This window comes from Uloborus diversus, chromosome 9 (assembly GCF_026930045.1).
Source record: "Uloborus diversus isolate 005 chromosome 9, Udiv.v.3.1, whole genome shotgun sequence".
Classification (NCBI taxonomy): Eukaryota; Metazoa; Arthropoda; class Arachnida; order Araneae; family Uloboridae; genus Uloborus; species Uloborus diversus.
In genome coordinates this window covers 117,798,681-117,822,014 of record NC_072739.1, presented here as the reverse complement: position 1 = coordinate 117,822,014, position 23,334 = coordinate 117,798,681, and the positions used below count along the sequence as shown (strand labels likewise).

Genomic DNA, 23,334 nt, shown 5'->3' with positions numbered 1-23,334 from the left:
AAGTGCTTTTTGAACAACTTCTTGCAGTTTAATCCCCATAAGACCTCCATAATGTTCCATCCAGTCCCAATAAATTCCCACCATCATTTCAAGCAAGGCTATAAAATGCGACCCACGATAATGCAAACTCGAGCCTGCTTGAGAGAGAAAAATCAAAACCTATCCGTGGCAATTATCATTCCTGCATACATCATCACACCAATCCGCAAGAAAAAGACCCGGAGAGATATTAGTATCTTCTCCACAGAAGAGCACGTAGGTAGCTGACTGATTGCGATAGCAATGAAGAAGTGTAGATAAATCCTATATTGGTAGCATTAACTCATCGGAGAGGGGTTAGGCCAGTGTTTATCTTCTCTTTAGCACTTACTTATTTCTCTTAAATACACCCAAGACTGAATGTGGAGGAAAGAATGGTGGGGGGAAGAAAAAAAAAATTCACTATCTATGGGGCGCTAATGGTCTGCTAGTTTTTATTGCTCGGCCGGAAGACAATTTACGGACTCATCAGAGGTTCAAAGAATGAGATATGAAAAATAAAGAGGCATTTTTTTGTCTTCCTCATTGGTTAGGGGGAGTTTTTTTTATGTATATAAATTACTCATACCCACTTTTTGCCATTTAGTTTTAAAACAAAAGCATGGAGGTAAGTTCCTAATAGAAGTTGAGGTTGAAAAAAAGAAGTATAAAAATATATATATATCTGCGGGGGATATATATATGTGTGTGTGTGTATTATAGGTCGGTTAATGATCGTCTGAAATGTCATCACTCAAAATAAATCAAAGGGATCTGTGCCATCTTCGGAGAGAAGAAATTTGGAATTAAATGATTAAAAAAGATTCTTCAGTGGGGACGTAGAATGGCCAAATTATTCCTGCCTAACTACGCTAAGTTGCTTAGTAGTTCCTTAATGCAGATACTTTAAGATTTTTTTTTCTGTGGGTATTATCGTGTGTGGTAGAGCTTACTTTAACACTCTTAGCAATTCTCGTTTGGTGGTATAGTGAGCACTTTAGAAGACGAAAAGTACGAAACTCGGCAAGTAATGATTGAAAAAAATGAAAATGAGAAGAATTATTCTGCGTTAAAAAAGGAGCTTATTTCATAATGCAGCGATATTTATTCTAAATTAGGTTAAATCGATCAGAATCAAGTGCCATTAAATTGTGAGATAAATCTTCATAATATAAACTTACAAAGGCTCTTGAAAGATAGTAACCATACAAAAAGCCGCCACTAGCAAAAAATATTATTTCGGTAAAAGTTTCTCTAAATGGAAGTAAAAATGGCTACCGATTATCTTAAGCACCGCGTACGAAAGTATTCATTGTTTTAAATATTTTGTAGAATGGAACATGAATAATAATTCCATAATATCTTCCACAAATTTTCTGATTGCATTCAATAAAAAATAAATTTTTAACTATTATTCCATTTATATATCTATATATTTATCATAGAAAAAGATAAAAGTCGGAGAATAATAATTCTTATTTCCATCAAAAAAAAGATTTATTTGTTTATTTATTAATTAATAAACATAAGTAATCTTAGTGAATATTTAATTTTGTATACACTGTACACATAAATATATAGTAAATATTTTTAAAAGTAATTAAATAATATAAATGCTACAATTGCTTTTTTATGTAAATTAAAATATTCAACTAATGACTTATTTTTAATGTTATGTATGTCATTTGAAATGCTGAGTGCAGATTTGATCCTTATTTTTGAAGGATTTAATCCAGGTGTGCCCCTCCTCCCCAAGGGCAAGAACGCATCTTCCCCCACATCTGAATACCACGAAACCCTCCCCCCCAAGCGCGAGCTTCCTTTTAAAAAACAGAGAGAAATACCCTTCAAACACCCACTAAAAATTTCAATTGCGCCATGACCCCCCCTAGGTGAGCACCTCTGTTTAATCTAACATACGTTTTATTTTTAAACCATGACCTGTTTATGCAATAGGGTGGTTCAAAAAAACTTTTTTTTAAACTAGAGTCCATGACACACCATATTTTTTTTAGACTTACTAATAGTATTATGCAGTAAAAGTTTTAGCTTCTTACTCAAATTTTAAGAGGGTACTCAATGACCCCTCAATTAAACATTAGCCGTAACATAGAAAATGTCACAAATTTAGAAACATTTAATTTCACCAGCTGTTTTATTGTAAATAATTATTTTATTCCAATGTATACCTATATTACTCGTGTATATTATAATATGTAGCATTGTTTTTTCAGTTAAATGTATTTTTTAACCCCCCTCCTCCCCATACTAATGAAGTTTGGGGGAGGGGGTTAAGCAATCTCCTTATAATATGTAGCATTGTTTTTTCAGTTAAATGTATTTTTTAACCCCCCTCCTCCCCATACTAATGAAGTTTGGGGGAGGGGGTTAAGCAATCTCCTTCAGTTGAAATAGGACGTTAAAATTCTTCCAGTATATTGCTATCCACAAGTCTAAAAATATTGCGGGGTGTCCTGGTATCTAGGAGAAACTTTTGTTTTTTTTACATGTATTTTTGAATCACCTTATTGTGCAATGTCATCCAAATTCAAAACACCATTTTGTGAAAAGTAAAAAAAAAAAAAGTAAGAGACTTATTAAAAATACTTACCTTTTGGTAGTATTTGATGGAGTGACTTTGAGGGGTGGAGGAGGCAAAAGATGGCAAAGAACAAAGCAACTCCACAATGAAAGAACTGTGACGGATGGAATAAAAATGACTTCTATGATGACGCCAAAAGTCACCGAGTTTTTAGCGCTGTGTAGCGGGCCGCCGGAAGACAACCTGGAATAGCAAATGAAATAGAGTTATTTCCCAAATAAGTCCAAGTATCGGCGAAGCAAATAATTGCGCTCTCTGGTCCCGGAAATTTATCGATTCAGCCCCCTTAAAGCAATTATCGTCATCGCGAATTCACATAAACAGCGAACCAATGATTTTCAGACGTCAGCAAGAATAGAACCGTTCCATTTCGCGGTGATTAAAATGTTATTAATAATAGTCGACATTTGCGGCGTTTTCGGGCCGACTTAGAAGAAAACGGACTCTTTGAAGATCAAAAGGGGATGTAATCGAATGTTTTTTCAACATTTCGTATTAATTAAAGCGGAAAAAAATCTCATACTAATTTTAGACAGAAAGATATCGGAATGGAATGTGTTCGCAGTTAAATGCGTTTCCAATTTATGCAGACGATTTAAGGTACTATGACAGAGTTAAAAAATTTCAACAAGTTTTCGATTGTATAACTATAAAATCATTTATTGAGTATATTTATTACATTTTTCCGATAATTAATAAAAAAAATTACAGTACTTTTCAAAAAAATAGTAAAACACAGAGAAATCCGCAGAACTTCATTATACTTACATAAACTTTTAGTTTAAACAAAGAACATCTTTGCTTTCATTTGTTTTGGATGTGGCAAGAAAGTATTTACCTGCTATTTGTTTAGCTTTTTAAAACATCTTATTGTTCTAAAATCATACTGTTTTTTTAGTAATTAAACAGGAATATCAGTGCCTGACATAATCATTATCAGGTGAGTGTTTTACATTATTTTTATATGACTTATTTTTGATTGCAGATATATTTTTACAATATATTAAATTTTCGTTATTTTTTTTTTTAACCTATTACTGGAAAGTAGGCTAACATGATCACTGGAAATTTTGTAAACCTTACAAATTCTTTGACAGAATATTCCTCATATAATGACAAAAGGATTGTCAAAAGAATAAGCATAGTAGAAAATCTTAAAATGCTTGTTTTGAATTATTATTTTTCTTTCTAATGTATGTTTAAAAAAAATAAGCATTCCCGAAAACTAAAGGCAAAACAACTTTCACACAAATTTAATAAACACGCAAACTTTGGCGTTTACTAGTCATTTCGTAGTTGATAAAAAGCATTTTTTGTTCCTCTCAAATTAAGAGAAAAAGCTGAAACTGAAAGAATTCTCGCATGAAGAGGTTTTTGAAAGCTGAAATTGAGAGTAAATAAAATCACTTCCGCAATTTCGTATGTTTAAAAATCATCAAACGATGGAATATATTAAGTTTTGGTATTAACTTAATATAATTATTATATTTGGTAAGTAAGCTGACATGTAGCCAAAAAAAAAAATCTTGTTCAGTAAGATCCTAAGTGATTAGCATCTTCGACAACAGAAGTATCATAAAATTGGTTGAAAAGTGGCAGTTATTTTATCAGAATAAAAATTAATTTGGTGCTGAAATCAATTAAATAATAAAAAGAAATCGCCCACGAAAATTTAGAAATTAGGTATGATAAAACTGGTTCACTATTGTTTCTCTTGATTTTTAGAATGTTAGATTCTGTCTTCTAGTACTAACGCTAATGGGGATCTTGAAAGTATCTTCAAAGTAAATGAGATTCTTTTAGGATACCGTGGTCAAAAAGTTAGGAACCGCCGGTTCGAATTCTCATATTTTTTTAATTATAATGTTCAATTTTCTCAACTCTATTGCCCCTATTCAACCTCGAAGAAGAAGCATACAGAAACATTTTATGAAAAAAAAAATCCATTATAATTACATGGCAACCAAGGAGATATAATATTGAACTGATTTTAACCATGCATAATCTATTTTTCTTTTTCATTTTCAGTCAACCAATTGTCTACAGATGTAGCCCTTTACAAAAATAAAGAAAAAAACTACTCAAAATATAAGTGGGCCAAGCGAAAATGTCGAAGTTCAACTTGCAATAAATCACAAACACAGATACGCCGCGCTTGTTTCAAACAAATTGTGGTCTCCGAAATGTCTAACACAGATTAGGGAAAAAAAGAAGAACACGTAATATACATTTTTTTTCTTCGCCGCTAGTGTATCGTTATGTGAATGTGTTGTTTGTTAGTTAGGGCGCCATGGAAACTGGATGGATGTCAATATAAAACAGGAACACTGAAAAATAGCTAGCCGGACCGCTGGTCATTTGGTACGTGATCGGGTTACACCGCCATGGAGGGTTTTTATTTATTTACTGATTCGTTTTAATAGCAGGAGGGGACTTTTACCTTCGACTGGAAACTTTTGTCAAGTTAGAAAACAGAGGCGTCGTTCACGGTTAACAAATCGTGCTCATTCTTGGTCGCGAGCATGATGGTAGGGGATGATACTTCGGTATTCCACGATTTCAACTTAGAAAAAAGTCTATTTATCACCAACTGGTACTCTTAAAATATTATTGTTTATCGTTCATGCTGGATGCTTCGTATCTATAGTGGGTTAAAAAAGAAGTTCAAAATCAGGTCAACGTATGGAATTAAGCACATTTTTGCACTCCAAAGTCAGACCAACATAAGCCACATATCACTAATCTGCAGGAGAGCGTCAAAACGTTTGTCTGATGCATACAAAGGTTGGGACTTGCGCTCTTGAAACACTGGTAAATAACTATAAAGGATTTTTTGGTAGAATCACTTCCTTATGGCTCAATCTGGGATGCAAGTGTACTCAAGTAACATTATCTGAAGACAATGTGAAATTTTCGGAAACTATGAGGAAACTCGAAACCCCCCCCCCCCCTCCCTCGTAAAAATTCTTCAAATATGCATACAGAAATCATCGAAATCATTTGAAAAAATATTTTAAAAGGGTTTTTTTTTTTTCAGTTTCTGAATGTGTTGTCAGCTCAAAATTTTCGGAAACAGCAACCCAAAATTTTCGGAATTTTCTGATATTTCGGATCACTAACACCCCTTGGCTCAATGCAGAATATTATTCTACACACAATCAGAGCTGCGGAGTAGGAGACGAACTAATTTTGGGGCAAAGGATTCGGTAGTCGGGAGGCTATGGTTTGAAAATTTAAGAGTTGGAGTGGGTCGTTTTCCTCAAAAATCCGCAATCCTGCTAGTGCTCGTGGTGACGGAGCCAGAGTTGTTTTCTGGTAAATGAGTCGAAGTTGAAGTCGGAAGCTCTGATAAGAAAGTCGAATACAATAATAAGTCGAAAGCTCTGAGTATAAATTTTAGTAACAGAGGCATTCTAAGCAGTTGTTGTGTCACCATGATCGTTTTTACGAATTTCTAACACCCAATATTTTTCAGGATTTTATTTAATTCCTACAAAAACATTATCCACTTTGAAATGCGATGTTTCATTTTGTATTTTATTGTATTTTGTAGACTTGTTTTTGTAATTGTCTGGATAGTTTAATTAAACATTAATTTTCTATACGTAAAGTTTATCAAACGAGCTTTTCGATTTCATACTCAGGAAAAAAAAAACTCCCACTACATTGAATATTTCTCTATATACACTAGTTTTAAGTTAATATCCTAAAAACGTTACTTCTAAAACAGATTTAAAAAAAGAGTAGTTATTTTATCACACATTTCATTTTTATTAATTTATTTATTTTGTAAAAAGAACGAATGAAAACACTGGATGAAAAATCAACTGTTTAAGTTTAAAGCATTTTGTTTTTATAAAATTTTGTTTTGTAGACAAATAAATTGATATTCACTCTATATCAGGCAAATGATGTATTTAGTACAAATATCATACACTAAAATTTCACCCAGCGCAACTTTTCGATCACAAACATTTAGCAAAAAACTCCCACTACACTACATATTTGTCCATAAGTACCAATTTAAACCAACACCCTTCAAACTGGCTTTCTTTCTTGTAGATCTCCTTTGGCAAAAGGATAATCAATTTTTAACGTACGCTTTCAGCTAAAATGAAATTTCACTTATATCTTCGCTGAGAAACAAACTTCCTTCCCCCAACTTATACGATTGAAGAGAAAAAAACTCAAAATCTTTAAAGTACCGTTCGTTATTTATTTACAGGATTTCTGATGCTTTTCTTGTTTTATTTCTTCTTTTCGCAATCACTCTGCGACTTCAAATCCGAATTTGAACCGATAACAGAAATCGCCACAAAAATGTTATTATATCGAAGAGAAAGTAAAATATAAATAAAACAATGTTGTTGAGGGGAGGAAGGAAATGGATTGGGCTATAGGTTTATCCTTCACTTGCTCAGTAGATTGATCTTTAAAATGTCGCGATCTTATGGCTAAGAGCAGACATGAGAATTTTTATTTTAGAGTTTTCCTTTCTCTTCTTTCTTTTCTTGCTCAGTGTTATACACTAGCAGACTTAATTCAAGACACTTTTCAATTTTTTAAAGCTTTCATCAATTAACATTGCATAATGAATTATTAAATTTATTTATTTCACTTAAATCATTTATTTATAACTTCTCTAATATGTAGGGTTGACCAGCGTACGTTTACGTGGATTTTTTTCAATGAATTTTCTAATCTTTATGTTTAATTTAGGAAATTTTAGACATAGCCGTTTCATGAAGCAGTTAATGGAGTCAAAATAGGTATGTTTAGTTGTTGTTCAGTTTGTGTTTTTAGCCGTTAAAAACATTATTTTTGAGTCCAAGTCGGTTGCGTAAACTTGCCCCGGACACGGGGCAATTTTATTTTGACACAATATTTATTTTGACACCTAACGTGGTTCTGCTAATGTTTTGAACATAATGTCTTATCATCGTTAAAACACAGCAAATTTACTACAAACTGAATAGTGTATAAAGTAAAAGCTGAATGGGCATGAAGACAGTACTACATGATTGTAACCTATAAGATACGAATTTGTATCTCAGTTATAAAATAAAAGGTTAATTTCAAAGCTAAATAGCCTAAAAATACTAAAAAAAGGTTTGAGACAGTTCGGAGGGAAAAAAGCGTCAGGGCACATTTAGAAGTAAGACACCGTAAGAACGTGCGTAAAGGTGCTCCAACGTCAACGCGTAAACTTCCCCCGTTGCAAAGTTGTGATTTATTTTTAACGTAAAAAAAAAAAAAAAAAAAAAAAATCAGTTCATACAAGTACAATTCTCAAAAAAGGATAAAATTCTGCTAATTTTTATATATTTTTTCTTTTTTAACTAAATTTTATTTATTCACAATAAGCTTCGAAACGTTCAACACAAAACTTACTCAACTTGGTGGAAAACAGAATACTATTTCTGTATGCTATACCGAAGCTCGACTGAGGCTCAAAAACTTGTGAGAATATGGGCTAGAGAGCAGCATCAATCTGTTATGACTGTTGGCTCTTCAGTTATAATTCGTTTTGAGAAAGGGCGCTGTGTAAACGTGCCCCGATCTACCCTACGCATGCATTTCATGTGAGTATTACCTTTATTTTATTTTGTTTTTTAATTTAATACGGAAAATGTAAACAAAAATCGATAATTAGCTTTGGCAACGATCAAATTCTGATAATAATAATAATAATAATAATAATAATAATAATAAAATATTATTGCTTAATTAATTATAATTGATTTTTAAATATTGGTTTAATATTGTAAAACTATAATACATTACTGTCATTATTACATTTGCTCATGTTTAATAATAAAATATAAAAATATATGTATAACATAAACATGAAATGAAATATTGGAGAAGTTATAAATAAATGATGTATAAGTAAAATACGAAAATCGAACAATTCATGATATGTTAAATGATAAAGTCTTTTTAAAAAGATAAAGTGCCTAGAATTAAGTCAACTAGTGCATACAACATATGGTTTTGGGAATGTTTCATTCGAATGAAACAAACATCACAATTAGGAAAATGATGCATTTTTTACGTACCAAATAAGTTACTAATAAATTGGGACATAGACTACTATTTGAACACTTTTGGACTGGCTATTGATGCTGGTGGTCAGGGATACCCAAATTAAAATTTTTGGGAGGTTGAAAATTCTCAATTTGCCGAATGGAATTCCAACTTTTGCAGAATGGAACTCCAACTTTTGCCGAATGATGACAATTTTGCCGAATGGTACTCTAAATTTCGCCGAATAATGCTAATTTTGCCGACTGGCACTCCAAATTTTTCCGGATCATGATAATTTTGCCGAATGGCACTCTATATTTTGCCCAATGGCACTCAAATTTCGCCTAATGATGATAATTTTGCCGAATCATCAGACAAAATTTGCCGATTAAGTAATTTTTTTTAAGGTCACTGTAACCTCCCATCGGGGCGCCCCTGGAGATAATGCTTGATTGGAGGTTCAAGTTGTAATTTGATTGCCACGATATCTCAAAAATATTCAAATCTAAAAAAATCAGTATCAACTATCAATATAAAAATATTCCAGCGTCGAAACTCATATGGGACAATACTAGTTGTATTCTTTCTATACATAAATTTTTAATCAGTTGCATGAGCATTCATTCTTTGAAAGAAGAAATTTTCTTTCAAGTTGAGAACAGTTCAGTGAACTTGGCACTGGATAGCGATAACTCAGCAATATTATAAAACAGTTGAAAGTTTTAACCACTACTCTCGCTATAAAAACATTGAGATAAAAGTTTCAGTTACTGCTTTTTGTCAATGTTTCTGTTAAAAAAAAACTATTGATTATAAAACTACAATAGAGTATTGTAGAAGTCTGTACTTAATAACTCGATGGTTCATCCAATTAGGCAGCAAAAAAAAAAAAAAAAATGTTACCACTGTTATTTTCAGAAGTGCGTCAGAGTAAACTAATACAGTTCAAAGAATTTGAGCCTTTTTAATATTGTAAAAAATCAAACAAGAGTTTTTAACAATCACTACTAAGTAGATTAAGCATAGTAATCCATAGTAAAATAATTACCAAAGAAACTCGTAAGGTTGGTAATTGGTAGTCCGATAGTTAAAATACATTTACAACAAAACTTAAATAAAATATAAGTTGCAGTTTCGGACTCTGTGGCAGAATAAACTATTGTTGAAGAAATTAAATAAACCAGGAAAAAAAAGTTGGAAAAAATGCTAATTAGTTGGAAGGATTCGAAACTTTTAAAAATCTGCACTCGATAGCTCCTTATCCACATATCTAGAACAAAATGCTGAAAATTTTAAACTTCAAGAAGTTTGGGGAAATTCGGGAGTTAACAGTAGTTTAATAACCAAGGTTTTAAAAATAACTTTGTAAATTGGAGCAAATTACTACAACCATACACTGAGGTAAATCATCAAGGCGCCCCTCCTACCACTTCCAAAAAAAAAAAAAAAAAACATTTAACTACAATAGCTTTTAGAAATCTAAGAACAATAAATTATTATTCATAACTCTAATAGCAATTTATTATAGACAAGGGCATATTCAAAGAAAATATTTGTTTTTCATTGAGTTAGCTTACTGAGTTCTGAAAATGACAATAAATATTGTTATTCATCGCATGTTCAAACATTTGTTAATAATTCAAAGCTCCTATCCTGACAAGTCAGCATTTTTAGATACAAGACGTATTACAGTATAGTTATGGCTCTATTCGAATCAAAGATTGGTAATTATTAAAAGCAGGAATCTGAGAAAGGGAGCATAGTCATATATAAGTAGTATTTTATATCGGACTTGAGTTGAGCATTTTATAAGTATTTTATTTCTAAAGACTCGGGGTTGCTAAATCTTAAAGATCCTTTTGTCTGATTCGAGATCTATTGTTTTTATAAATCTCAGATCAATATTTACCGCTCAGTAAATTGTGCCGCTGAATTTAATTCGTAAGAAAAAGTGCACACATAAACCAATTTTCCTTTTTTTTTTTTTTTTGCTTTTTATGTCAAATTTCAAACTATTGTTATTTTCTTGTTCTTTCGCCCGCCTCAAAAATATCCATAATGCCCAAATATTCCCAGCAGCAATAAATGCAGTTAGCTATGAGTTAAAAAAAATCATTTCTTGCGCAAATGAAACGGAAATAAAGAATAAAAAATGCAAACAAAATCGATTAATTTTAAAAAGTAAACTTTTTGTCATTCCCCGAAACTTGTCTTCCTAAAGAGCAATTTCAATTTTAAATGGAAAACAAACCGTAAAAATAAGCAAAATCAATTTACATCAAAGAATATCTTAACTTTTAAACTTAAAGAGCAAAAATACACTCTAAACTAAAAACAGCATGTGGAAAACAACGATTACTCAGCTAAACTTTTGCAGAAAGAGTAAAGTATAGAAATAATAAATACGGAAAAGTTATTTCCGTGAAATCGGGCAATAGACTTATCATCCCACCCCTCATTGTCACCATGGAAACCATCCTTGATCATCTTCATTGTCCTCTGTAAACAAGTTTCAGTCATTTCTCCGTTAAAAAGGGCAGAAAATAACTAAAAAAATTTCAAATAAAAAAATGAACATTTTTTTTCTGCTAAAGAGAGACAAACACTCCTGCAACTAAAAACTAATAGATTTAATAGATATTACTGTTGTTTGGGAACTATCACCATGGAAACGTTTTCAGTCCCAAAACACATTTAAACTCCCTGTATATCAAGCGCTAAAATTGTTGCAGCATTTTTTATTACTTGATCAAAAAACTTTTTGTTTAGAACATTTTTTTCTCATTTGTTTCTCCCCAGTCATCTGCTTTTTCCATCTTCGTAGTTATTTCTTGCAAACTTTTTTTTTCCGCTTGTTGATTCGTTCCTTCCTAAATACTTTTTCTTCTTTGCCGACTCGTAATATAAACTCGGTTGCTGTTATTATTTTTCGTCATGTGTGCAATTAAAATGAATTCACACTTTCTGAAGATGTTTTTTCATTTCAACTTTTGTTCCCCTTATTTATTTCGCTTTTTTTTCTCCTCTAAGAATTTTTTTTATACCGGCATTTCAAGTTTTTCGTTAAAAGATTGTTTCAAATAAAAATGTTGTAAGTTTTATTCATTGTTATTATTCCACTGGGTGCATTTTAGTAAATAAAGACTGAATTTTTATAGGTCACTTCTTGACTAAATTATTACTGGGAGCGTTTTAAAGAAGACATATTTTCAAACGTTTCTTTTATCATAATTATGAAAAAAAAATTGTTGGTCCACAATTTTTAAAACTAGATATACGTATTTAAAACGAAAAAATACTACATAATACCATTTTGTATATTTATTGATGCTTAAATTTTAAACAAGTTTAGAAAGTAACGAAAAATAGATGTTTAATACAACTCTTTCTCCAAGTAAAAAATATGTATTTACTCACTATTTTTTTAAATAGTGACATAAACGGTACATTAGTTTTTAAAAATTACTCGAAAAACAATTTTAATAGAAAAATTTTATGCAAAATGTTATGCGTTCTTTACAATTTTTACAGCTTAGTTAGTACGTCAAACTTTAAGCGAATGCAAAAGATCCAGCAGTAATATATGTCGTATAAAAATAATTAGATAAAGAATATATGTTTTTTTATTGAATGGTTAAAGCAGCGAAATTGTGAGTTAAAAAGTATAAAAGTACATTACAAATAAAGTTACGGAGGCCGACTGACTTTAGGGTAAAGGAATTGGAGCCGGAGTCTGTTCTTTTTCCTTCGATTCTAAAACCCTAGAATATATATATACCCCTTCACTATTTGATGACAAGAATACTTGCGTAGTAGACTAAAATCGAGGGCTGTCAGTAAATGGCGAATTTTTTCCCACCACATTTGAACTCCCTCCCCTTCTCTCCCTCGCAACAAAGTGTCACACTTTATCTACCCCTTTCCCTCCCTTTGTCACATTTGAGACAATATTACATAAAAATATTGTCATAAAAATGTTTTAATTTCAGCCAAACTGTGCGGTGTAACATTTCGTGATACCCCCCCCCCCCCCACAAAGCGCAAACTGTCACGATTTCATAAATCCTCTCCCCCCCCCCTACAAGGAAGGACACATTATCTGTGAGCGAACCCCAGACAGAAATATGTAGAATTAGGTGAAAACTACAATGAGACAAAATGAAAAGTAAATTGAATACAGTGTAAGTTTTACTGGCATTAGCTTTATGAAACATATTCACGGTTCACTAGTAAAACGCCGTTATAGTGCAAAAAAATTAAGCAACGGAAGGAAGTTACTTCAAAACAGTCTGAACTCATAGTATAAAAACACTTGCGTGCAAATTTTCAATCAATTAGCGATTGTGGGTCACCTCTTCCTATGACTGAGTCCATCTCAAGCAAACTAGTCCGGTTGTTGAAAAATGAAAGTTAAAAAAAAAAAAAAACAACTTAAAGACCTACTGTTTTAATTCTTAAATCACGTATTAGTAACTACCATAATTACTCAATAATTTTCATGAAACTAGACACACTGCACAGTGTCAAGAAAATTAACGCTTTACAGGCCCAATTGGTACACACATAGTTACGTATTAATTAGTTTCTCTGAACGTGATTGAAAAAAATTAATTACGAAACCAGTTATTCAATTTTATACATATTTATTTTTTGTGTTACTAGTAATAAAATTATTAAATGAAATTTCTTGCATTAAATGTCATTGACATTTAAGTACAGTAAAACCTGTAAAGTTGACCACCCTTGTAAGTTGACCACCTGTCTATGTTGACCGTTTTTGTCAGGAACGGAATTAGTCCTATCTCATATAATGAAGGAAAACCTCTGTAACTTGACCACCTCTCTATCTTGACCACCTGTCTATCTTGACCACTAACGTTCGCTAAATTTGGTTTGGAGTATTGTAAAAAACCCTTTGTAAGTTGACCACTTGGTTTATTTTTTTTTAACTTTCTTCAGCAAATTATTTTATTTTATTATTTATTTATTTATTATTATTTTCACAACTTTCCAAGAATGTTGTTCAGGCTTTGATGACAGAACAGCATTTTACTAATTAAACAGCAGAATAAAGCTTAATGCTGCTCTTTATTCTCCAAACTTGTTTTTCATTTGTTGTTCCATTTGAGATAGTAAAGTAAAGTCTTTTGGTAAAGTGAATAAATCTTTGTGCTAGTTTTTTTTTTTTTCTATTTTTTCTTCAATTTCTAGAGCCGTTAGCCCCTTTAAGGACGCGGGCCTCTTGCACTGCGGGTACGCAGATCTGGGCTTGCTAATGAGTAAAGTTAAATTTTTCTGGTGCAAGGGATTAAGAGATAGGATATTTTGATTTTGCCTTTATAAACTGGGAGAGTCGAGCTTGTTGCTCTTTGTGCTATAAGTTTTACATAAAAAGGCTTCAAAAAGAAAATTAGCTGAACTTGAGATTAATAAAAAGTATGAAATATTAAAATTAACTGAAAATGGAAAAATCCAGAGAATATTAGTTGGCATATATGGAATTTCTAAAACTAAAGTGTCTAATATAGTTAAAAACAAGGAAAAATTATCAAAATTATTTGAATAGTATTTTTAATTATTGTTTCACTTTCAATAATCTTAAACAATGAAAGTGAGTTGAACAGAAAGAGTAAGGGTGAATTCCTCAAAAAATGAATACGTGGTGCAAGAAATGACAAAAAAAAAAAAAAAAAAATTACCGCCCTTTATAAGTTGACCACCTGTCTAAGCTGACCACCAAAGCACTGCACCGCGAGTGGTCAACTTACACAGGTTTCACTGTACTTGCTCTCAAAGCATCTAAGCTACAAACAAAATTTTAAATCGCCGTTAATGACATTATTCTTCAAACCTTTCAATAACAAAAACTACCGTTTTCTTCCATTTTAAAAATAAACTTAAGAAACAAATCAAATTGCTGCTATTTTTGCTGCAAAAAGCAATTTTCTCATTAAAAGCATTTTACGCTTCCATCAAGTTTCAATTTATTTTGAAGTTTCATCATCTTCTTTAAGTAATAAAAAATAAGCAACGCATTATGACGCAGAACTATTTTCAAAATTACCGTAATCTTTCGCATTATAGGGCTTTTTGTTTACATATCCACAAATTCGCTATTTGCGCAAGTTAATGAAAATATCACGTTACTTTTTGACACCTTATTCGTTATTTTTTGAATGGGTTTTTATCAACAATTTTAAAACTCATCACGAAAAACTTGACTTAGCCTCCAATACAGTTTTATAGCGTCGCTAAATAAACATACTTGGATAGCAAGCCCCAAATAAATTCTTATAAGTATTTTCGAATGTTAATTTTATTTTTATTGTTCAATTATTTGGCCGTCGTTACAAAAACAAAAAAAGGAGAGAAAGATTCCCTCGAAAGAAGGAAGAAAATAAACAGGAGGGGAAGATTCCTGGTTTTAATCTACCAACATATAGACAAGCGCACATTGTTTTTTGCTTTTCTAAGTAGGAAAAAAAATTAAAGTGTCTTTTGAAAAGGCAACGAGAATTGCAAATACGCTTTTTCCTCTGCAATCGGCTTTATCCCCTCCCCCACAACAACAACAAAACTAAAAAAAGGGAACGAATTAAAACGCTTAAAGAAAGAGTGGCAGTTAAATATGGCGGGGGAAGGCGATTTCGAATTTTCCATCGAAGTACAAATAAGTGCTAAACCGGCTAAATGAGAAACGGCCCAGAAAACGTCTCAATTCTGAAGTACGTATATGGAGAAAGAGTAAAAATAACAGTTCTAAGGAAGGTAAAAGAGAGAGATAGAGAGAAAAAAATGTATAAAGAAATCTTTCAGCAAAAACTGACGCAATCAATTTTTACTCTTTTGTATTTCAGGTTGTGAGGATGATGCTGATGATTTAAAAGATTTTTCCTCTTGCTGTTTTTTTATTATTTATTCTACCGCTTCTCTTTCCAGTTATTTCGCCTTGTGTCGGAGTCGACCAAATTAAAACCTGGGTTTCATTTCCTCTTCATTTCCCCCTTCTCGACTCCCTCCCCCCTGCGAGGAACTCAAATATATAACCCCCCAAAAGAAGGAAGATTGTGTTTATTAAAATCGCCTCTTAGAAGAATCTTCCTAGAAAAACAGGAGTAAAGAAAAAAATAGCTATTCCCTAGTTTTTGCTCTTAAAAAGGTAAAAGAAGGAAAAGGGGGCGGGGGATGAGATGGAGAAATAATGGACGGACGGACGAGAAGGAAAGATACGAGTTTTAAAATAAAATGAAGGTACGAATGACACAAAACAAACCCCCTTTTTCGGTGAAATAAAATATATAAAAAACAAACGTTCGTAATTGAAACTTGCGCATACTTGCACAAATGTATTAGTCAAAGGGGAGGATCTAGAAATTAAGCCGGACATTTTGTCTCTGACAGATTAAAATCATCCTTTTGTGTTTATATTACTTTTCGTAAAAAAAATAAAACTTATGAAGATTACGCGAGGATTGTGCTGAAGGGACCAGAAGTTTACAGCATTCTTATTTCAGCACAAACATGGAAATGACGGTATGACATATACATTTCTCAGAGAATATATTTTTAAAAAACATTTTTAATCATTTTATCCTGAGTAAAACTACAAATTAAACTTTATAATTAGAATAGTTTCCGCTGTAATAATAAAATATAGAAAAGTTAAAACTTTTTAAAATAAATAGAAAAACAGACGAACTACTTTTAATAAGTTTCTCCAGAAAGTTTAGCATGAGAAAGCATAACCTCTTTTTTGAGTGAAACTGCAAAAGGTACCATTCTTAGACGTTAAAATCAGAATTATAAGAAAGGGTATTTTACAAATTGTTTGGTTTGCGTTTTTTGTCTCTTCATTTAATCTTTACAACGGGCTGCTAAAAAAAAACTTTATCATATTGACAGTTGCAATGGGATCGTTTTCAAAATTTTAAAAGCATTTTTTTTTCTGAAAGAGCATGCTTAAAAACATAGGATCTGACCATTTTTTAAATAATTTATTTAAGTTTAATATTTTTAAAAAAATTACTCAGGTCGGTGCGCTTTCATTGCTTACGCTTCTGTCGTGTGACATCACAAATGATGAAATGCCATTCACAGAGCAAAATATTTAATTCGCATCCTTACTCACGTGTATTGGCAACGATATGGTTGATAGCAAGCGTAGAGCGCAATATTTAATTCACTTCTTGATTATCATAACGTGGAAACGCTGTAGAAAGATGCGCAAAATTGCATCATTTGTGACGTCATAAAGACCACGCCTTGTTTTGAAATCGGACATTTTAAAAAAACTAATTAAAAATTAACTGTTGGGAAAGTGAAAGTATTTTATGGGTCCATGTTATTTTTTTTTACTCATTCTATCAATTACAGTGACTAAAAGCAGTATTTTTGACTGAAGAAAACAACCCCATTATCGAGTTTTATGCCAAAACTTCGTTTTCAAGCTTTAAATTAGTTCCACGCTTATTATTTTTCTCTGTATACCTCATTTTGTATTATCAGTGTTTCACTTGTGAACAAACTGCTTTTTGAGACTTTACTACATTTGATTTCTTTAATACTAAACTCTGATGCTTTTATTTTCTAAAATTTTCAAATTATTTCTTTGAAACTGTTTACATAGTGGATCATAATAATATTGAAGATTCCTTAGAGCTTCCAAAAGGGCTGTAGAAAAAAACCTAAGTCCAAAAATATTAACAGCTGAAAAGTAAATTCTCTTTATATAAAAGTCTTTTCTGAAAGCATTGAGTAATTTGAATTGAACACTTTTTGTATATATCTCTTTGTATTATTAGTAATATATTTATGAACAAAGAACTTTGCTACATTTTTTAAGCACTAAACTCCACTGCTTTTAATTTCCAAATAGTTCTTTCAAAATCGCTTAGTTCGTGGATCTTTTTAATTATTGAAACTTCCTTGGAGTTTCAAAAAGGGCGGCAAAGAACGTCTTCTCATCTAAAGCATATCATGTTTTCTACTAAAATCCTGTTTTCAAGCTTCAAACAAGTCGTGCTTATATATTTGAGCACTATACCGCTTAGTATTATGAGTTATACATTTATGATCGTATATTTTCTTAAATATGCTACTTTTCATTTTTAAATAATTCATTCGAAACCTTTTAGTATGCAGATCATCTTTGCTATTGAAGCGTCCTTCAACGTACTTTTATCCCACAAAACTTTTGTAAATGTTTTATTTTTTAGGGAAATATTTACTTGGAAACTTTGCAGATGGTAACTTATTAAATAGTCTAATCATGTGTTGATCTGCTTTAGAACAAATCAAAACAGCATTCGTAACATTATAAAAACATTTAGCGGTCTAATTATTTGTTGACATGATTTGAAACAACATAATTTAAAGCGACATATTTTGACAGGGCGGAATGAAAATTCAACTAAACCGAAAATTACAAACGTACTTGAAAGTAAAACACACAAGTTTAATTAAAATTAATAATGTCGTTTCCATCGGTCAAAAATACTACTTTTAGTCACTGAAGTTGATAGAATGAGAGAAAAAAAATACATGGAGCGAGGAAAATCTTTTATTTTCATAGCGTTTAGTTTTTAATTAATTTTTTTAATATCCAATTTTTCAAAAAAAAAAAAAAAGCGTGGTATTTATGACGTCACAAGTGATGAACTTTATCGTGAAATTTCACTGGTCTCACTGAATGCTTATGTTTGCTGTCTACCGCGCTTCCAGATAATGATAATTAAGAATTGAATTAAATATTTCGCTCTACGCTTGATATCAACCACATCGATATGTACTGGAAAGCACAGCACATGTGAGTAAAGAAGCAAATTAAACATTGCGCTCTACGCTAATGGCATCAGCAAATGGCATTGCATCACTTGTGATGTCATGTGCAGAAGCGTAAAAAATTAAATTGAACCTGCTCACAGATTAAAAAAAATTGTTAAAAAATATTAAACTTTGTCAAATTATTTTTTAAATGGTCAAGCCCTGTATTTTTAAGCATGCACTTTCAGGAAAAAAAAATACTTTTAAAATTTTAGAAACGACCCCATTATTACTTGCACATTTGTAGACATTGAATATTAAATTAAGCTAGATTATTAATATTACTATTATTAAAACAATAATTTGCCTCATCATTATAGAACACATTTTTCCCCGCGCTTTTTTATTAAAACACCGGCGTATGAGTAAAAAAAAAAACAGTTTTATGTCGGAGAAACATCGACAACCACTGCTATTAATCAATCATTTTTTCGCCGCATCAAATCCTACTTCAAGCATTAACGCACTCTGTAAATGTGGTTTCATTGTACGCGGAGTAGCATTGAGAAAAAACAACTTCACAGTTTATCGCCGTTTCGATACTTGCCACAACGCGTTCAGTAAAACTAAACGTCCACTGTTTTGGCTAATACTAAAAAATATCCAGACTGTTAATGGATCTTCAATAAGGTGTGAACAACTTTTCACGGTATTTCCAAACAACTGCAGTTCTATTGTAATATTTTGAATCGACAATAGGATCTTTTGAAATAGTATTTTTTCTACATGAATAGAGCGAATTTTAGATGAATTAATGTATTCAAAACATGGGTTTTTTGAAACTTTCACATAAAAGTTAACTGTAAATTATATTTTGATAGAATGAGCAAATAATTCATCGCGTTTTGAAAAGTTGTAAAACGCATGCTGTTAAAAAGGGAAGTGCTTGCACAACTATTCGTCGAGATATGCTAGTGTGTGTTTATTTTGCGGTTAATTTTATTTATTTTTAATTTTTTATCAACTAATTTTCAGTAGTGAAAATTTTACGGATTTTTCTTTGGTAGCGAAGCTGCTTTTAATTTAAGAATTCATTTAAGTTTTTAAGAAAAAATCGAAAAAATGGAAGGTAAGTTTAAAATTTAATTAAAGAGACAAAAAACTTGTCTTGCGAAATTGCTCTAAAGTTTAGACTTATATTTTTAGTTATAATGATACTTTAGTCTAAAATGGTAATTGCACGATGATATTAGTTATGTTACAGACCATAAGATACATTACATTTTTTTCTTGCGTTTTTTTTTATTAAAATTTTTTTTTTTAAAAACTTGAACTGAAAAAAAAGAAAAAAAAAGACATTATATATGTCATTTGAAAAAAAAAAAAAAAAAATGCCGCGCCGCAAGCCAGTATTTTTCGTCGGAACATGCTTTGCAGTTAATAAAAAATGCCAAGTAAGCTTTAGTTTTTACTGGTGTTATTTTTTTTTCATTTATTGTATTCTCTCTTTCATTTTTGGTTATTTGTAATTTAAAGAAACGTGAGGTGATAAAAATTATAGATGCTATTGGTTCTACAATCTAGATTAATGCAGTCATGGAACTGGAGCATTTACTGAACATAAGAAAACATTCATAAGTATATGCAAACACTTCAGTGTTGTATAAATTGCTTGAAGCTGTTGTTTAAAAATGATTTCATTACTTTAATAGAATAGAAAAGAAGATTTATACAAAATCAGAAAAAGACGTCAAAAAAAATTGGGTATTCCACAGTTAAAATTATGTCATTTAGTATAACCTAAAATTATGTGTGCGCATAATAAGGTTGATTAATAAAACTTATAGGATTGTTAAACTATAAAAAAAATAAATAAAGATGGGAAAAGACAATTAAATATTGACAAAAAGGTTGAAAGCTTTCACTTAATCGCTTTCATGAAACTTTCAACAGAAACATTAAAGTCAATTACGTTCGCATACTGAACACACAGCTTCACCAATCTAATACAGAGAGAAGATAAAAACCTTAAGTCACTACACAGACAAGAAAGAAAGAACCGTCTGTAACTAATTCGTAAAAGTATTTTAAAGCATGTTTTCCGACTAAATCGTTACACAAATAATAAAAGAAGATATCCACGGACGTATAAAAATTAAAACCATCCCACGTCCAATCTTAAATACCCTAATCCCAAAGTCCGTTTAAACAATGATGATCTATTACAACAAAAAAAAGAAAAAAAGTCTTTAGGAATAACATGCTTCTAAAGTCCACCTAAAAAGATTTCTCTTGGCCAAAAGGAACTGAAACATGGTCAGGCGGGGGAAAAAATCAAAAACCAAACACGAAATGCAGAAGATGATTGGAAAAGAAACTCAATAAGTAAGGAACAATTCCTATTATGGTCTCTTAAGGAGTATTTTTGAAGTTTTGGGGTGTACATGATGTACACGAAAACGACCGTTAAAAAGAACTCCTATAGGGTGGGTAGGTCAGGTACATAAGGATGAGCACAAAGCTTTTGATTTGTAATTATTTGGAGCTGGGGAAGAAATAGAGCAAGAGAAATCCTCTTGATTTTTCTTTGTTGGGAAAGATTTTTCATGAAAATTTGTCGTAACTTTGATGTTACACAAAACTATATAAGCTACTAGATTTAAGTAGTTTAAAGGTAGTTAGCGATTAACAAAAAATACTTTTTAAAATTTTGAATGGTTTATTAACTATTTTTTATGAAAGAAGTACTGATTGTTTTAGGATACAAAGCTGTTGTGGGAGAAAAACAATATCTAATAAATTTGCTAATAACGTATCGTCATTATCAAAATACATAAAAGTAACATAAATATACATGATACGCTTCTTCATAAAAAAGAAGAGGAAAAGAAAAAGAAACAACAGCTGAAAGATAATTTTGAATAATGGGGAAACTTCTATATTGTGTGAGTGCATGTTATATTCACAAGTGAAATACTGTTGATTTTTTAAATTCCAAGAGCTACACACAAAAAAAAAGCATAAGTTTATTTTGAATAATGAAAAAAGTTATGTTACAAGCATGTCATAGTGTACGTAAAACGCACGCATCTTTTGCATAAAATTGTCTAAAATTTCGAAGAAAAGCAATATTTTTCAAAAATTAGAATTACTGTTGTTACCTATCACAAACAAAGTACGCTTTTTAATTTTTTAGAACCCTGAAACTACACGAAAAAGCCTCATCAAAAGAAGAAGCAATGAAAAAGAAAAAAAACTTTACAGTTTGTTTTAAATAAGGGGAATGTTATACTATGTCCGTTATTTTGTACGCAAAATAAAAATTGTGCTTTATAATAAGCATATTTACGAAAAAAATGCAATATCTTTCATAAGTTGGAATACTGTTGTAAGCCATCATAAGTAAAATAATTAGTTTTTTCGTTTTTTGGAATTCAAGAACTACACGAAAAAGCCTCCATCATTTATTGAGTACATTTGCATGCTGCTGTTTGTAAGACTTTTAAAACCTTGAATCAAGTAAAACATCTATTCTCACTTCTCATGTTTTTTCACGACGTTATTCTGTCATATTTTCAGGTATTGAAGAATATTTTCTCTCTGCTGGCTTAGGAGTGTGAGATTATGTTCTCACAAAGAAAAAAGAGTTTCAAAGTCTTTAAAACTAAAAAAAGTTCAAGTATTGAGTTAATTTTAGATAACCCTACAACAAGAGATTATGTTTTACAAACATTTCGTAAGACTTTGAACGTAATACTATAGTCGTATTTGTTGATATTGAATTATATTTCTTCTTTGATGAGTCAATAAAGTGAGATCATGTTCTTAGAAGTTAACTTTTAAATGACCCTGAACTTAATCCTGAACACTATCATAATGTTAGGTATTGAACATTATTCCATTTCTAATGGCTCATGAATGTGAGATCAAGTTCATCGAAAAGTGCTTTCAGCACCCTCGTATGTAATGAAAACAACCGTATTTCACTTAAATGATGTTTTCCCCTTGATAATATCTATGAGTTTTAACACGATATTACGTTGACTAGTAAATTTTTCGCTGACTAGTAAATTTCTAGTGAAGTAAATTTTTCAGCATTCATTTCAAATGATCGTTGACACGATATTGCACGAACATCACATTCACAGTCTTCAAAAACCTTGATAAACGTTATATTACGTTCGCGATTGTTATAAAGATATACACATTTAAAATTTTCGTGGAAACAAAGTCCTTGTGTTTTTGCATGCCCTTTTTTACGCGTAAACTCACGTTGTAAAATTAACTGAAAATTTTAACATGTAAAATAAATGTAATTACAAGGATATTTAATCGCTAGAAAATCGCCCGTCATGTTATAACGGATAAAAATTGCTTCTACATTTGAACGACGTATATTCCTGTTTGGTGATGTTTTGATAGTTGAAATTTTAACCCTTACACCAGTGGATTAATCCTAAACTACAGTAGATACCGTTAATTGTTTTGATTTCGTCGTTTTCCTAAAACGAAAGTCTTACCAGTAAAACAGTTAAGTTACCGGATCGAGTTCGGCCTTGTCACTATAAAGCCTTTCCCTGCATGTTAAACATTACCATGCAGGGAAACATATCAAATTATCATGCTGTGGCGCTAATTTCATTGTTGAAACAAACGGGTTACTCGATCATTGGCTATTATTTATATGAGGATTATTATATTTTCCTGTTATAATTTTAAAGAATTCGTTATCAAATTTCGTTTCCCACCTGATAACCCAAGAATGTGGGAGCAAGCTCTGAAAAACAGATCTTGAAGCTTTAAACATGATGATACTATGACTCATGTCGTAAATTTTTCAATATTTATACTTCAAACTATCCTCTCTCAATACGATATAACATGAACATTACATTCAGTCTTCAAAAGCCTTGACGAACGTTATG

General features: G+C 31.3%; 1 protein-coding gene across 1 annotated transcript in view; it reads right to left on the bottom strand.

The window, feature by feature from the left end:
* LOC129229808 (forkhead box protein P1-like) overlaps window positions 1–23,334 on the bottom strand; it is a 475,853-nt gene that overhangs the window by 260,229 nt on the left and 192,290 nt on the right. Inside the window, 1 exon segment of the mRNA XM_054864184.1 lies at window positions 2,630–2,803. The gene's annotated coding sequence lies outside the window, so the exon portion shown is untranslated.